This window comes from Rattus norvegicus, chromosome 9, assembly GCF_021556685.1.
Source record: "Rattus norvegicus strain SHRSP/BbbUtx chromosome 9, alternate assembly SHRSP_T2T, whole genome shotgun sequence".
NCBI lineage: Eukaryota > Metazoa > Chordata > Mammalia > Rodentia > Muridae > Rattus > Rattus norvegicus.
Genome location: NC_141542.1, coordinates 14,173,135 through 14,191,016, shown reverse-complemented (window position 1 = coordinate 14,191,016; position 17,882 = coordinate 14,173,135). Strand labels below are relative to the sequence as shown.

Sequence of the window (17,882 nt, the reverse complement as noted above, 5' to 3'; positions counted from 1 at the left end):
TCACCTGTATTTTACAAATTCAATGGGGAGAAGTTTCTAGTGAAGTCACCTGATTCCTGAGTACGTGACTAGGCAGCTGTCCTTGGGGCAGTGGAGTTAGCATCAAAATACAGATAACTCCAGGGCAAACCAGAACATTTCCCCCTTTTTGTCCAGTTAAAAAGGCTTTTCACTTATATATAAATTGAGTACAATTATTACCATTCTAAAATTTATAAAGCATATGATATACTCAACACCCAGTCCATCACTTTTTTAGTTAAACAGAACATTTAGTTATCCATTCCAGCTTAAGAAAGGCTTAAAATGTATATTATATCTTGGCTAGCTTGTATACTATCTGATAACTATCCAATAAAATATGTATTTTCAGAGTTAAACAGCCTGATAGGCTATGAGACTGTAATCAGTCTTCAACCCTGCCAGAAATCTTTGAATGACCAAATATCTATTAAGATAGGAAGCCTAACATGGCTTCCAGAACTACGAGGTTGTAGAGACAAATCTCCACTAGCACATTCCCCTATTAGCAACATGTGAGTGCAATTCTGCAAGTCTACAGTGTCCTTTTCAAATATAAATTTTGGTATTCAGTATAACAGTTCCCAAACACATTCTCATTTTGAACTCCAGTAGAACTTTGGTGGTGGATATGGGAGTCCTCAAAGTATATTGATGACGCAGTTCCCTCTACCAGCTCATAGACAAAAGGGAATAGATTTCAAGGCCTTTAGAAGCTGAGAGTAAATTGGAGGCAGCAGCCTCAGTCCTTCACCTGCACAACAGAACAGAAGGCTGATGTTCAGCAGATGAACTGAGGAGGGATGTTTTCCCCAAGCCTCTTGGTGTGCAGACCTTCATTTCACCTAGCTGTTGTAATCTGCTCAAACTTCTGACCAAAAACAGTTAAAACAATCAGTAGGGTATGATGGCAAGCAATATGAGGGAAGCTAGCAGAAAGAGTGTGACTTTGAGGCCAGTCTAGGTTACAGTAATACTGTTTCAAAGCACTAAACCTGTGAGTCTGGAATGCCATGCAACCAAGGGAGCCATCCAGAGCAAGAGTAAGGTTGATGTGTCGAAGCCTTGAAAATCTCATCCTGATATCAGCAGGAGTAGGACTGTTTTCCTCCTTGCTCTGGGTGTGCATTCCCTGTGCACATAAACCCTATGATCCCCATTTTTGCCACCCTTGAGGTAGTCATGCAAAATTACAGATTATCCTTCCTCTTTCCCTGTAAGGATATGTTCAGGAATCAAATAGTCCTCCACAGGTAAATGAACATTCCAAACATATGAACACCAGCCAGTAATATACCCTCAGTATGAAAACTCCTACCTACTCACCGAGGTATATATAGCCCTTAATAAGCCCAATAAGAGAGAGCTATTTCACTGAAAACCATCACTAAAGAAGGCTATTTATCCCTTTGCATTCACTCCAACTGACACCCTGTGAAATCCACCTACCAGAATAAACTTTGTTCTTTTCAGTCCTGCTCAGTGCACAATGGTACCTGGATACCTCAAGGGCAGAAGCAGACCTAGGCTGGCACAAAACAAAATAAGAATAAAGGAAAAAGTTTGAGTTAATTAATTCATCCTTTGTTTTCCTAAACAAAATTGCAAGTATGCTTCTGCCTCTGCCTATGCCTCTGCCTCTGCCTCTGCCTCTGCCTCTGCCTCTGCCTCTGCCTCTGCCTCTGCCTCTGCCTCTGCCTCTGCCACTGCCTCTGCCTCTGCCTCTGCCTCTGCCTCTGCCTCTGCCTCTGCCTCTGCCTCTGCCTCTGCCTCCAAAATGCTGCGATTCCAGATACGTACTACCACATCTTGTTGCATCATTTTAAACTGCTCAATTTGTGAGCAAGTGCAAACTATTTGCATAAACTAATATTGCAAAAGCATTGGTGGATATGATGGACTGAACTGTGTGCCTCCACATTCACATGTTGAGCTCTAATCTTCTTACTTTAAAATGTGTCAGTTTGAGACAGGGCCCTGAAGATGTCATTAAGTTGAGATGAGGCTCCAATTCTATCATACTAGGGTTCTTCTTAGAAGAGATTTAGACATACAGAGAAATACCAAGGGATGTACACAGGGAACAACATGTGTGGACATAGTAAAAGAAGGCCCCCTGCAAACAGAGGAAAAGGCCTTGAGAAAACATACTGACAGACACCTTGATCTGGGACTTTTTTGTAGGAATTTTTTTTAAAACTGAGCAGAATAGCATGATCAGTTAAAGCTCAGAGACCTGCTGTTTCATTGAACATTGGAAAATAAAGAAAATTATTCATTTGTCTTAGTGTTTCTTTGTTACTTGACCAAACAAGTAACTGAATTTAAATAAGTTTAAAATTATGACCTTGAGGTAAGGACTGAAAATCTTCAGTTGACAGAGACCAGCTCATTAATAGAGTCTCTGTGGTATAAAGGTAGATTTGAGGGCTGAGTGAGGCCATGGAAGTATGTACAGTGAGTCAGGTGGGGGCTGATGTGTAGTTCTGTAGTAAAGGTTTGCCCAGTGTGCACCATGCCCAGCTTGACAATGTTGGGGAGGAATAGAGGTTTCTGAATGCCTTATCTTACAGTGATACAAAAGCCACAGACACCCAGCTGAAATCAGATTCTCAAGTTTGAATGTGTTCCCAGAATTGGAGTTGATGTGTGCACAAACCTCACTTCTGCTGCTGAGCAGAAGCAGAGATCACAGGGGAAGAACTGAAAGCAGCTTCCTGTGCTACTGAGCACCAGTGCCTCGCAGACTGGGTACATCAAATACTGAGAATGACACTTTCTACTTCTGATAACCTCATAGAAGGTCAAGGAGCACACAGGTAGAAATACACCTGCCATCTGACAGCCCACAGCATGCAGGCTAGAAGAGAAAAAGAGTGCTTCCTTGGGCTTCTACTTATAGGTGGTCTCAGCTGTGGTCACTGCTATTTTTAGAGTAAGGCAGATAGACACACAGACTTTCCCAGGCAGGCTCCTTTTCGTCCTCTGAGGCCAGGTCCCTGTGGCCTCCTTTGTGAAACAATCTCTAGTCTTTTCCATAGAGTTAACCTTTCATCTTGTTTTCTGAGACAGGTCCTCACACTGTCCTCCAGACACGATTTGAAATCATAACTGTCCTCCACCCTGAGCTGCAAGAGGATCTAAATTTACATGAGAACTTTCCAGATGTTATGCCACAGTGCTATGGTTACTTGCTTATATAAGTAACTTCCCTAAGCAGGAGACCTGGTCCAGTTCCTTTTATAGGCCTAGCTTGAATGGTGTCCACAGACTTAGACGAAAGAGGGTCCAGTGTGGTGAAGAAATAGTCATAGCCAGAGCAGTGTAGATGGCTGACAGGAGGGGAGTCTTTGTGAGGGAAAAGTACAGGATGCACAAAGAGATGGTATTGTGGAAAGGTGTCTGCATGAATTTCTAAGTTGAACACAGCCAATGTTAGCTTCAGATTTTTTTATTATTATTTTTCTTAGGTTTCTTAAGACTTAGGATCTTTCTGACTTGAGTTACACCACTTACACATTAGCACCTGTATGTCTGAGAACTAAGAACATACACCAACAAGTTATGCCAAATGTTTTAGATAAGCTGTGTTCTTACCTTCAAACTCTAGTTGTCAGCAATCTAAAAGCTGGACTGCCCAGTGTTCGGTGAGTATAAAGGTACATTTAGAGGAAGGAAGAAAGTATGTCTGGTATATGGCAAGCACAGAGGCTCAAATTCTACTATGCCAAATGTACCCAACCTTTAGCAATCAATCTCAAATGCTCTGCAATCAACGAGATCAGCTAGAGCTTTAATCAACAGAGTCAGGACTACAAGAAACAAACTTTGGCATCTGGCCAATGAGGAAGTAAGTCTCACTGTTTAGTGATCACTGGTCTATAAATCTCCACTACCTTAAGTACTTTCAGACTCAAGGCTGTTTAGAGAAATGCACTGAGGCAAACACACTGCTCCTCCCTCTCTAAGACCACCTGGTTCCCCACTATGTGCAGGCCCTGGCTTTGTTGCAAAGTTTCCATGCTACTTGGTCTTCTTCCTCTCTACTCTGATAGAGTTTAAACTGGGAAAAACAAGAGTATAGCCATGCTTATGTTCAAAACGAAAAATAACTCAAAAGCTGACACATTCAGCCTTTTGCTCAAAGCACCCTGTGCCTAGATGAGTGCAGCCCTTATAAAGTTACTCAAACCCGGCACATGAGGCTTACATACATGACCTCATTTACCTTTTAAGACTCGTGATGCTACGGTGTGCCAAACTAAAAAAATTATTAACCACCAGGATTCACTAAGTAAACTAATTCCCAATCTCCCCTTGACTGTGATAAAAAGAAGCTTAAAACCTGAGTGAGTTTAAAAAGACATTTCAAAACACGAGTCTAAAGAATCTTTGTTTTTCTTCTACCACAAGAGCTAGTCTTAGTTACTTGGGTCCTGTTCTGTTGGCAAGTAAACAGACTTGGGTTCAGTAATGGAGAAACTAAAATACTGGCTACATGGTCTCAGGTACCCAGTGGGACCTTCTTAGAGATTTCTGTTCTATATCTATAAAATGTGAGTCATGCTAATTACCTCCAATCAGTACTGTTAGATTAAAAACTTGGAACCAGGGCTCTGAGGTTGGAGTGGGTGGGTAGGAGAGGGAGCATGCTCATAGAAGCAGGGGGAGGAGGTATGGGAGAGAGGGAAAGGGGATAACCTTTGGAATGTAAATACATAAAATATCCAAGAAAAATAAAATTTAAAAAGAAATAGAGAGAGAAAGACAGACCCAACACAGACTAAATAGTTACAAATGCTGGCTTTTTCCCTTTCTTTCCAGAATATATTCATTGATACACACATATGAAGAAAGGACAGAACAAAAGTCTGGATGAAGAAACTATGTATATATTTATTTATACTCACATCATCCCATGATATATATATATATATATATATATATATATATATACATATATATATACACATACATACATACTTGCATGAAGAAGGCAAATTATGTTCCTTGATGTTGTTCTTGGCTACCTCAGATCAAACTGAGCTTACTAGATATCTTCTGGCAACTTCCAAACTTGCTTTAGCCAGGAAATTAAAGCTTAACTCATCTTTTGATACTGTAATTCCTCCATGGCTGATATGTCTTCTACCACCTCCTTTCTAAAAGAGGTTTTCTTTGTTGACTCGCAAGTCGCAATTGCCCTGTAGCAGAAGTCCCTGTGTCCTAGTAACTGTGTGGAGATGTCCTACACTGCATGCAACTATTTTCACACTCAAAGTGTCACTTTAGACTCTTTATCCCATATCAGAGTGATATCATTAATTGAACAGCTATGTATTGAGGGTGAATGTAAAGGAGATAAATCAATAGGTTCTAACAACCTGGCATATGTATTTAGTGAGCATTGATTACAACTGATTCCTTCATGGTCACAGTGATGAACTAAACTGACACTCACCCCTCCAACAGCTCTATTTACTTCCTCTACCACACAACAAACTGTGGGCCACCAACCAGACGCCAATAAATGAGAGAACAGAAATGGTATACAGCTTTCGACAGTTGAAACAAGCTGCTAGAATCCAGGGGAAAAGATGGTAAAAGTCCTCAAATATTCAGTCACTCCTGACAGCCCATTGATCAAGTAAGGGGCCTCTAGAAAAGAAAATCTGTAAATATTTATAACCATAACTGCACTAAACACAATTTCATAAAACAAATACTGTCTATTAGATCTAAATCTACAGATTAATCACCACAATGACATTGGATGACTTTAGTACGCAATTATCAAAAACTGAGAGGTTGTCCAGACTCAAACTAAACAGACAAACATTGGAACTGAATGAAATCATAACGCAAAAGGACAAAATATATCTTATAGCACATCTACCTAAACATTAAAATTATACTTTCTCCTCAACAAGACAAAGAAATCTCTCCAATATTCACCATATATTAGAACAAAAAGCAACTTTCAACAAACACAGGAAAATTGAAATAACTTCCTGCATTCTATCTGAACACAATGAAATATTACAGCTTTGAATGCTTAATGAAAAACTAATCGAGACATCAGTAATCAATAACGTAATGATACATCCAAAAGACTTGAGCAAACCAAACCCCAAACCAGTAGATGAAAAGAGGTCAAAAGTTAATGAAATGGAAGCAAAAAAGTTTCCAAAGAATCCATTAAATTAAAAGTTATATTTGAATATATTTTGGCAAACTCTATGTTAATCTAAGAAAAGTAAAAAAACTCACAAATAGAAAGCCCTGAATGAAAGCCTAAGTGCATGTGTGTTTTTACAGACCCAAATAATAAAATGAGAAATGAAAAAGGAAATATTATAACATATAAATGTAATTAAGAAAATTATAAGAACCTATTTTAAAAGTCTCTTTTCCACTAATCTGAAATGTCTGAAAGAAACAGAAAATTTCTAGAAACACTTGACATATCAAAATTAAACCAATAAAAAACAAGTGAGCTAAACAGATCCATAAATTAGTGATGAGACTGAAGAAAATAATAAAAATAATATATGTCCCAAATAACCAGTGCCAAAGATCAGATGGACTCACTGCAGAATTTTAGCACAAGTTCAGAGAAGAACTATCCAATTGCTATGGAAACGACTCCACAAAATAGAAAAAGAGTGTATGAGCCAGCAGATATAGAGGACAGCTATAAAATGTTGACTTCTGTAAATGAAACAGCTGGTGCAAGAATCAGAGCTGATGTGGTTACCTGTATAACACCTGTACAAGATCATCAAGCCAATTAATTACCCTGTAGTAGAAAGTCCTGTGTCCTGGTGTCTCTTTGGGGATGTCATACACTGCATGCAACTATTTCACACTTGAAATGGCTTACAAGAATTGGTAAATCCAATCACAGGACCCATGCCCTCTTCTGGCTTCTGTGGACACAGGTAAAGCACTCAAACATAAAAGAAAATTACTCTAAACAACTTCTTTTAAAGAAAAATAACATTTTTCTTGTTAGCCAACATCATTTGAACTTTGCCCTTGTCAATTGAAGAGCCAACAATCCCATTCATCTTTCAAAATGTGTAATCTATTTTCTTACATTTTCGGTTGTTAGCCTAGCCTTTAATGGCTGAGCCATCTCTTCAGCCTAACAGCATATTTTCTATTCAGTGTTTAATGGCATTTCATTTAAAGGACTAAGTAAAGTCAGTGCTATATGCTATCTTTAATTACTTACAGTTAGTGTTTAAGCACAAGCAGTATGGGTCTGTAAGATGTTAAGCAGAACAGATGCACCGTCTTCCTTTTCTGACAGTCTCTTCTGAAGATCCTCCTTCAGACTAGTAAATTCCCTGATCCAAGGTTAACTGGCAGCACAGGAATCCACCCACTTTGACCCCATCCTGGAGACACAAGAACATCTTGGCATGAATGCTGTGGCTTTCTTCAGGAAATCACTCCTCAGTGTTGCCATATTGTATTATGATTAGTAAGTTTACTTTTGATAGTATTGGCCACATATATGTTTTAAATCAGGGTTGGACTTTTGTCCTCTAGAGGAAAGAGCATGCAGGCTGAATTAATTCTCAATGTGGGAGGAAAGTGACAGAAACATTCTTCTTGAGGGCCTCTGTTCAAGGGAAGGAGAACAGTGCACTACACTTATGTCTTTTGAGACTTTAGGGGGATATTGGTGATGTCTAGTAGCTTCTGGAAACATGTTCTAGTTAGAAAGCCAAAAGGTTCTATGAACAGGCAATAGGAGGCTTTGAATTCTATAAAAAGATGGAAAGAAATACTGATATTGTTCTAGTAACTAGTGATGATGGCCATTTACTCATTAAATATTGGTTGATTACTAGGAACTGTATCAGACATGGAGGAGTGTGCAAAGAAAGAAGTGTTAAAAATCTTAAGATTTTTAAAACTTGGTACTGCATGTGTTGTTACTGCTCTCAAAATCTTAAGAGAAATGGCCCAAAACTCCTGGGTTGAGTATATAGCCCTATCTCCTGCTTCTGTAAAAGACAGTGGAATTCTGGAGACAGGTAAGATAAAAGAATGTGCAATAGGACAATGTGCTCCCTTGGTTCTGTCCATTCAGATGCACTTACTGGCTGGTAAACATGGTTATCCTGAAAACCTTCAGTGGTGGTTTTTAGTTCTACATAGCAGGGTTTTAGTTTGATTTCTCTTCCTATTACAAAATAGCCTAGACTAGGTAATTTATCAAGAAGTGAAGAATAGAGAACCTTGTGCCCTCTGAGGCAGAGGTATCACACAGAGAAGAACAGAAAATATTCTAGTTCTTACCTTATGTATTCTCACCCAATCCTATTTACTTTTCAAGGACCCTTCTAAATAGGATTCATGCATGAATGTGGGATGATTGTTTCTAGCACATGGTTTTTGTGGTACACTTTAAACTTAATAATAAAGACCAGATGTATATCTTTTGCAGCAGCATATGAAAAATATGTTATGATTTACTGATCAATCATATGGTAACTTTGCAAAGTTGTCTATTTACTGTGAAATCAGTCACATCACACTAAGTAGTTAGGCATGACTGTATTCAAATAAAACATTATTTACAAATAGAGATAGTGAACTGTTTTTTCCCCATTCTAGTATACAGAATAAAGAGGAAAGTCCTGTACTAGAAACAACACCCCATCCCTTCAGTAAATATTTCCTTACCCAAACCTTGGAATCTCTGTGACTCTTTTCCCTGTTACATTCTCCTTCAGCCATCATCTGAAGGCCTTGGTTTTACTGTCTTTTCCCTACTTTCTTTTCCTTTTGTGGACAAAGATCATTTAGCTGAGGCTATGTAGTTTAGCCTGGCCTTGAACTCCTCCTATGCTTCCACTTCCTAAAAGCTGGAAGTGTGTTCTACCACATTTTCATTACTGATTTTTTTATAAAAACGTCATTTAGGTGTAGTTTGGACATCATATAAATAATGCATTTAAATTGTACCATTTAATTAGCCTAAGAACTTTCCTGCTAAATATACTGTCATTGTTTCCCACAGATTTGGTATGTCATATTTTCATTCAGTTCTAAAGCTTTTTTACTTCCTTCTTGGATTCTGTTTTGAACCAGTTTTTATACATGAGATTGTATAATTTTTGATATATCTATTGTTGATATCCATATTTAATACATGGTAGTCTGATGGCATAGGCATAATGTTTTGTGCATTGTATAAAGATTAGCCTTGTATTATTCAAATGTTGATTTCTCTGCTCCCATAACTTCTTGTAATCCAGACATGGCGTTGTAATGCTTATTCCAATATCTCCTGTCTCGCTGTTATATACATTTTGCTCCCCATTTATTCTCTGATTTGTCAATGAAAACTGATCAGCCAATGGCTGAGCAGGGGAGAGAACAGGGGTGGACTTCCGATTCCAGTGAGTGGAAAGGAGTAAATAAAGGGGTTAAAGAAACGTCAACACAAAGAGAGAGTCCGAGAGATACCTGGAAAAGTGCACAGAGCAGAGAGAGCCAAATCAATACTAAAATGCAAGTATCTTGGGAATCTTCCCTGAGAGGTAGCCAGATTAGCTTAAAGGATTAGATTGATTAATAACTACTCAGATATTGTTCTGTAAAGCTTATCAAATAAACCTTATAGTCTCTGTCTCATGTATTTGGAAGATAACCAAGATAAACAAGAAACTGTTAATTATAAAATTGCATTAACAAGATGAGATGTCAGATGTTATTTCAATTTTCTATGTTCATGAAGACTTACTTTTTCTCCTAGTACTGTGTTTAGTTTTGGAGAAAATGTCATTAACTGCCAAAATAAAATTTAATGTTTAATGATTGGGTAAAACATTTTAAGAGTCCCATTAGCTCCATTCAATGTATGATGTAATTAACTCCAGAGTTTTTCTGTTTAGCTTTTGTCAGGGTGACCTGCTTATTGGTTAGAAGTAGGTCCTGAAGTCACTATACCTGTGTGATGCTCGACATATAATTTTGGATAGAGTAGTGTTTGTAGTATGAAAGGGGGTGCCCTTACATTTGGTACAGAAATGTTTAAAACTGTAACATCCTGTTGGTAGTTTTTTCCTTCAATGAGTATTTAGCTTCCTCCCTTATATCTTCTAATTAGTTTTTGTTGGAAGTATATTTGTCAGATATAAAATAGTTAGCCTGCTTGCTTCTTGTCCTCATTCCCTTGAGTACATTTCTCTATTCTTTAACTCTAAGATGGTACCTGTCCTTGATGGACAAGTGTGCTTCTTCCAGGGAGCAGGATCCTGCTTTCTAATCAAAAAAAAAATCTTATTCTGTATTTTTTATTAAGAAATTAAAAATATTAACAGTTATTATTAAGGAGTATTTATTAATTCCTGTTGTTTTTGTGTTCCTGACTCACTTTTTAATCATCTTTTGCCTACGTGTTTTGGGATTATTTACTCATTGTGCCTTCTTTTGGTCTATAACTAATGCCGTGTGTAGAAATGAATTGGTGGACAGAAATTGCTGATATTTGTCCCTACTGTGAAATGTTTTTTCTTTAACCTTTCATTATGTTTGATAGTTTTACTAGGTATTCTGGGCTGACATCTGATTTTCTTAGAGCATGCAGACTATCTATCTAGGTCATTCTGACTTTCTGCATGTCTGCACAAAAACTCTTGGAAAGATTTCATATTAATAAGTTAATGATACACATGAACACTTTAAAAAAAACAAGCAGAAGCATTACCCCAAAAGTACAGACAGAAAGAAATAATCAAACACAGAGATCAAACTAATAAGATAGAAATAAACAAAAAAAGCAATACGCTAAAAGTAAGTGAAATTAAGAACTATTTCATTTAAAAAATTAATAGTCCTGACAGACTTTTAGACAAATTAGCCAGAAAAGAAAGAGAATCAACACCACCGGAACCTGAAGGAAACAGACCGGATAAACAGTTCTGTGCACCCAAATCCCGTGGGAGGGAGAGCTAAACCTTCAGAGAGGCAGACACGCCTGGGAAACCAGAAGAGACTGCACTCTGCACACACATCTCGGACACCAGAGGAAAACACCAAACGCCATCTGGAACCCTGGTGCACTGAAGCTCCTGGAAACAGCGGCACGGATCTTCCTGGTTGCTGCCACCGCAGAAAGTTCGTGGGTAGCAGCCCGCGAGCAAACTTGAGCCTCGGGACCACAGGTAAGACCAACTTTTCTGCTGCAAAAGACCTGCCTGATGAACTCGGGACACGCAGAGGCAGAATTCCTCTAGGACCGGGCATGTCCTGTGTTTACCGGGAGTCCCACACCCGCGGATCCCGGCCCGCAGCAGCTCTCTGCTCCCAGACCCCGTGGGAGAGAGACCCCACCGCCTGGTCAGGTGGGCACTCCTGAGGCTGCAGAGCAGAAGAGACCACCAACACTGCCCACCCCTGCCTACATCCCTGGCCCAAGAGGAAACTGTATAAGGCCTCTGGGTTCCCGTAGGGGAGGGCCCAGGACCGGCAGGACCCCTGCGCCTGAGACACCACTGGAACCTGAAGGAAACAGACTGGATAAACAGTTCTCTGCACCCAAATCCCGTGGGAGGGAGAGCTAAACCTTCAGAGAGGCAGACATGCCTGGGAAACCAAAAGAGTCTGCACTCTGCACACATCTTGGATGCCAGAGGAAAACACCAAACGCCATCTGGAACCCTGGTGCACGGAAGCTACCGGAAAGGGCGGCACAGATCTTCCTGGTTGCTGCCGCCCCAGAGAGCTTGTGGGCAGCACCCCGCGAGCGAACTTGAGCCTCGGGACCACAGGTAAGACCAACTTTTCTGCTGCAAGTGACCTGCCTGGTGAACTCAAGACACAGGCCCGCAGGAACAGCTGAAAACCTGTAGAGAGGAAAAACTACACGCCTGAAAGCAGAACACTCTGTCCCCATAACTGGCTGAAAGAAAACAGGAAAACAGGTCTACAGCACTCCTGACACACAGGCTTATAGGAAAGTCTAGCCACTGTCAGAAATAGCAGAACAAACTAACACTAGAGATAAGCTGATGGCGAGAGGCAAGCGCTGGAACCCAGCAACAGAAACCAAGACTACCTGGCATCATCAGAGCCCAATTCTCCCACCAAAGCAAACACAGAATATCCAAACACACCATAAAAGCAAGATCTAGTTTCAAAACCATATTTGATCATGATGCTGGAGGACTTCAAGAAAGATGTGAAGAATTCCCTTAGAGAAACACAGGAAAACATTAATAAACAAGTAGAAGCCTACAGAGAGGAATCACAAAAATCCCTGAAAGAATTGCAGGAAAACACAATCAAACAGTTGAAGGAATTAACAATGGAAATAGAAGCAATCAAGAAAGAACACATGGAAACAACCCTGGATATAGAAAACCAAAAGAAGAGACAAGGAGTTGTAGATACAAGCTTCACCAACAGAATACAAGAGATGGAAGAGAAAATCTCAGGAGCAGAAGATTCCATAGAAATCATTGACTCAACTGTCAAAGATAATGTAAAGCAGAAAAAGCTACTGGTCCAAAACATAAAGGAAATCCAGGACTCAATGAGAAGATCAAACCTAAGGATAATAGGTATAGAAGAGAGTGAAGACTCCCAGCTCAAAGGACCAGTAAATATCTTCAACAAAATCATAGAAGAAAACTTCCCTAACCTAAAAAAAAGAGATAACCATAGGCATACAAGAAGCCTACAGAACTCCAAATAGATTGGACCAGAAAAGAAACACTTCCCGTCACATAATAGTCAAAACACCAAACGCATAAAATAAAGAAAGAATATTAAAAGCAGTAAGGGAAAAAGGTCAAGTAACATATAAACGCAGACCTATCAGAATTACACCAGACTTTTCGCCAGAAACTATGAAAGCCAGAAGATCCTGGACAGATGTCATACAGACCCTAAGAGAACACAAATGTCAGTCCAGGTTACTGTATCCTGCAAAACTCTCAATTAACATAGATGGAGAATCCAAGATATTCCATGACAAAACCAAATTTACACAGTATCTTTCTACAAATCCAGCACTACAAAGGGTAATGAATGGTAAAGCCCAACTTAAGGAGGCAAGCTATACCCTAGAAGAAGCAAGGAACTAATCGTCTTGGCAACAAAACAAAGAGAAGAAAAGCACACAAAAAAACCTCACATCCAAATATGAATATAACAGGAAGCAATAATCACTAATCCTTAACATCTCTCAACATCAATGGCCACAACTCCCCAATAAAAAGACATAGATTAACAAACTGGATACGCAACGAGGACCCTGCATTCTGCTGCCTACAGGAAACACACCTCAGAGACAAAGACAGACACTACCTCAGAGTGAAAGGCTGGAAAACAACTTTCCAATCAAATGGTCAGAAGAAGTATGCTGGAGTAGCCATTCTAATATCAAATAAAATCAATTTTCAACTAAAAGTCATCAAAAAAGATAAGGAAGGACACTTCATATTCATCAAAGGAAAAATCCACCAAGATGAACTCTCAATCCTAAATATCTATGCCCCAAATACAAGGGCACCTACATACGTAAAAGAAACCTTACTAAAGCTCAAAACACACATTGCACCTCACACAATAATAGTGGGAGATTTCAACACCCCACTCTCATCAATGGACAGATCATGGAAACAGAAATTAAACAGAGACATAGACAGACTAAGAGAAGTCATGAGCCAAATGGACTTAACGGATGTTTATAGAACATTCTATCCTAAAGCAAAAAGATATACCTTCTTCTCAGCTTCTCATGGTACTTTCTCCAAAATTGATCATACAATTGGTCAAAAAACGGGCCTCAACAAGTACAGAAAGATAGAAATAATCCCATGCGTGCTATCAGACCACCACGGCCTAAAACTGGTCTTCAATAAAAATAAGGGAAAAATGCCCACATATACGTGGAAATTGAACAATGCTCTACTCAATAATAACCTGGTCAAGGAAGAAATAAAGAAAGAAATTAAAAACTTTTTAGAATTTAATGAAAATGAAGGTACAACATACCCAAACTCATAGGACACAATGAAAGCTGTGCTAAGAGGAAAACTCATAGCGCTGAGTGCCTGCAGAAAGAAACAGGAAAGAGCATATGTCAGCAGCTTGACAGCACACCTAAAAGGTCTAGTACAAAAAGAAGCAAATATACCCAGGAGGAGTAGAAGGCAGGACATAATCAAACACAGAGCCGAAATCAATCAAGTAGAAACAAAAAGGACCATAGAAAGAATCAACAGAACCAAAAGTTGGTTCTTTGAGAAAATCAACAAATAGATAAACCCTTAGCCAGACTAACGAGAGGACACAGAGAGTGTGTCCAAATTAACAAAATCAGAAATGAAAAGGGAGACATAAATACAGATTCAGAGGAAATTCAAAAAATCATCAGATCTTACTATAAAAGCCTATATTCAACAAAACTTGAAAATCTACAGGAAATGGACAATTTCCTAGACAGATACCAGGTACCGAAGTTAAACCAGGAACAGATAAACCAGTTAAACAACCCCATAACTCCTAAGGAAATAGAAGCAGTCATTAAAGGTCTCCCAACCAAAAAGAGCCCAGGTCCAGACCTGTTTAGGGCAGAATTCTATCAAACCTTCATAGAAGACCTCATACCAATATTATCCAAACTATTCCACAAAATTGAAACAGATGGATCACTCCAAAATTCCTTCTATGAAGCCACAATTACTCTTATACCTAAACCACACAAAGACCAAACAAAGAAAGAGAACTTCAGACCAATTTCCCATAAGAATATCGACGCAAAAATACTCAATAAAATTCTGGCAAACCGAATTCAAGAGCACATCAAAACAATCATCCACCATGATCAAGTAGGCTTCATCCCAGGCATGCAGGGATGGTTTAATATACGGAAAACCATCAACGTGATCCATTATATAAACAAACTGAAAGAACAAAACCACATGATCATTTCATTAGATGCTGAAAAAGCATTTGACAAAATTCAACACCCCTTCATGACAAAAGTCCTGGAAAGAATAGGAATTCAAGGCCCATACCTAAACATAGTAACAGCCATATACAGCAAACCAGTTGCTAACATTAAACTAAATGGAGAGAAACTTGATTTCCCCTCACACCAGTGAGAATGGCTAAGATCAAAAACTCAGGTTACAGCAGATGCTGGCGAGGATGCGGAGAAAGAGGAACACTCCTCCATTGTTGGTGGGATTGCAGACTGGTACAACCATTAGACAAGATGGATGAAGCAAAGAAGTGCAGACCGACAGGAGCCGGATATAGATCGCTCCTGAGAGACACAGCCAGAATACAGCAAATACAGAGGCGAATGCCAGCAGCAAACCACTGAACTGAGAATAGGTCCCCTATTGAAGGAATCAGAGAAAGAACTGGAAGAGCCTGAAGGGGCTCGAGACCCCAAAAGTACAACAATGCCAAGCAACCAGAGCTTCCAGGGACTAAGCCACTACCTAAAGACTATACATGGACTGACCCTGGACTCTGACCCCATAGGTAGCAATGAATATCCTAGTAAGAGCACCAGTGGAAGGGGAAGCCCTGGGTCCTGCTAAGACTGAACCCCCAGTGAACTAGTCTATGGGGGGAGGGCGGCAATGGGGGGAGGGTTGGGAGGGGAACACCCATAAGGAAGGGGAGGGGGGAGGGGATGTTTGCCCGGAAACCGGGAAAGGGAATAACACTCGAAATGTATATAAGAAATACTCAAGTTAATACAAAAAAAAAAAAAAAGAAAACAAAAAAAAAAGAAAGAGAATCAAAATTAGGAAAATTAGAGATGTGAAAGGGGGCCATTACAACAGACACTGAGGAAATTCAGAGAATCATAAAGAAATAGTTTAAAAAACTTTATTACACTAAACTGGAAAATGTAAAAAATGCGTGAATTTCTTTTTTCTTTTCATTTCATGTATATGTATATATATATATATATATATATATATATATATATATATATATATATATATATATATATATTTCATCTTTATTAACTTGGGTATTTCTTATTTACAATTTGACTGTTATCCCCTTTCCCGGTTTCTGGGCCAACATCCCCCTAACTCCTTACCCTCCCCTTCTTATGGTTCTTCCCCTCCCCATCCTCCCCCCATTACCACCATCCCCCCTACCATCCAGTTCGCTGGTGGTTCAGTCTTGGCAGGACCAAGAGCTTCCCCTTCCACTGGTGTTCTTACTAGGCTATTCATTTCTACCTATGAGGTTGGAGCCCAAGGTCAGTCCACGAATAGTCTTTGAGTACTGGTTTAGTCCCTGGAAGCTCTTGTTGGTTGGCATTGTTTTTCATATGGGGTCTGAAGACCCTTCAAGCTCTTTCAGTTCTTTCTATGATTCCTTCAACCGGGGTCCCGTTCTCAGTTCAGTGGTTTAAGATGGCATTCGCCTATGTATTTACTGTATTCTGGCTGTGTCTCTCGGGAGAAATCTACATCCGGTTCCTGTCTGCCTACACTTCTTTGCTTCATCCATCTTATCTAGTTTGGTGGCTGTATATGTATGGACCACATGTAGGGCAGGCTCTGAATGGGTGTTCCTTCTGCCTCTGTTCTAAATTTTGCCTCCCTATTCCCTCCCAAGGGTATTCTTGTTCCCTTTTGAAGAAGGAGTGAAGCATTCGCATTTTGGTCATCCTTCTTGAGATTCATGTGCTCTGTACATCTAGGGTAATTCAAGCATTTGGGCTAATAGCCACTTATCAATGAGTGCATACCATGTGTGTTTTTCTGTGATTGGGTTCGCTCACTCAGGATGATATTTTCCAGTTAAATCTATTTGCCTATGAATTTCATAAAGTCATTGTTTTTGATAGCTGAGTAATATTCAATTGTGTAGATGTACCACATTTTCTGTATCCATTCCTCTGTTGAAGGGCATCTGGGTTCTTTCCAACTTCTGGCTATTATAAATAAGGCTGCTATGAACATAGTGGAGCACGTGTCTTTGTTATATGTTGGGGCATCTTTTGGGTGTATGCCGAAGAGAGGTATAGCTGGGTCCTCAGGTAGTTCAATGTCCAATTTTCTAAGGAACGTCCAGACTGATTTCCAGAATGGTTGTACCAGTCTGCAATCCCACCAACAATGGAGGAGTGTTCCTCTTTATCCACATCCTCGCCAACATCTGCTGTCACCTGAGTTCTTGGTCTTAGCCATTCTCACTGGTGTGAGGTGAAATCTCGGGGTTGTTTTGATTTGCATTTCCCTTATGACTAAAGATGTTGAACATTTCTTCATGTGTTTCTCAGCCATTCGGCATTCCTCAGCTGTGAATTCTTTGTTTAGCTCTGAACCCCATTTTTTAATAGGGTTATTTGTCTCCCTGCAGTCTAACTTCTTGAATTCTTTGTATATTTTGGATATAAGGCCTCTATCTGTTGTAGGATTGGTAAAGATCTTTTCCCAATCTGTTGGTTGCCGTTTTTTCCTAACCACAGTGTCCTTTGCCTTACAGAAGCTTTGCAGTTTTATGAGATCCCATTTGTCAATTATTGATCTTAGAGCATAAGCCATTGGTGTTTTGTTCAGGAAATTTTCTCCAGTGCCCATGTCTTCGAGAAGCTTCCCTGCTTTTTCTTCTATTAGTTTGAGTGTATCTGGTTTGATGTGGAGGTCATTGATCCACTTGGACTTAAGTTTTGTACAGGGTGATAAGAATGGATCGATCTACATTCTTCTACATGCTGACCTCCAGTTGAACCAGCACCATTTGCTGAAAATGCTATCTTTTTTCCATTGGATAGTTTTGGCTCCTTTGTCAAAAATCAAGTGACCATAGGTGTGTGAGTTTATTTCTGGGTCTTCAATTCTATTCCACTG

At 39.5% G+C, this 17,882-nt stretch overlaps 1 protein-coding gene across 27 annotated transcripts in view; it reads right to left on the bottom strand.

Moving 5' to 3' along the window:
- Positions 1-7,513, bottom strand: part of LOC148003344 (sulfotransferase 1C2A-like) — a 30,104-nt gene extending 22,591 nt beyond the window's left edge. For 2 of the 27 annotated variants that reach the window (XM_087568382.1, XM_087568385.1), the window contains exons 1-3: positions 6,820-6,950; positions 5,483-5,679; positions 1,471-1,549 (exon numbers count right to left, since the gene is read on the bottom strand). The gene's annotated coding sequence lies outside the window, so the exon portion shown is untranslated. Of the gene's footprint in view, positions 1-1,470; positions 1,550-3,618; positions 3,757-5,482; positions 5,694-6,819; positions 6,971-7,258 lie in introns of those variants that run through there. The other 25 variants (XM_087568376.1, XM_087568392.1, XM_087568394.1 and 22 more) reach the window with 20 other exon arrangements.
- Positions 7,514-17,882: the final 10,369 nt, after the last annotated feature.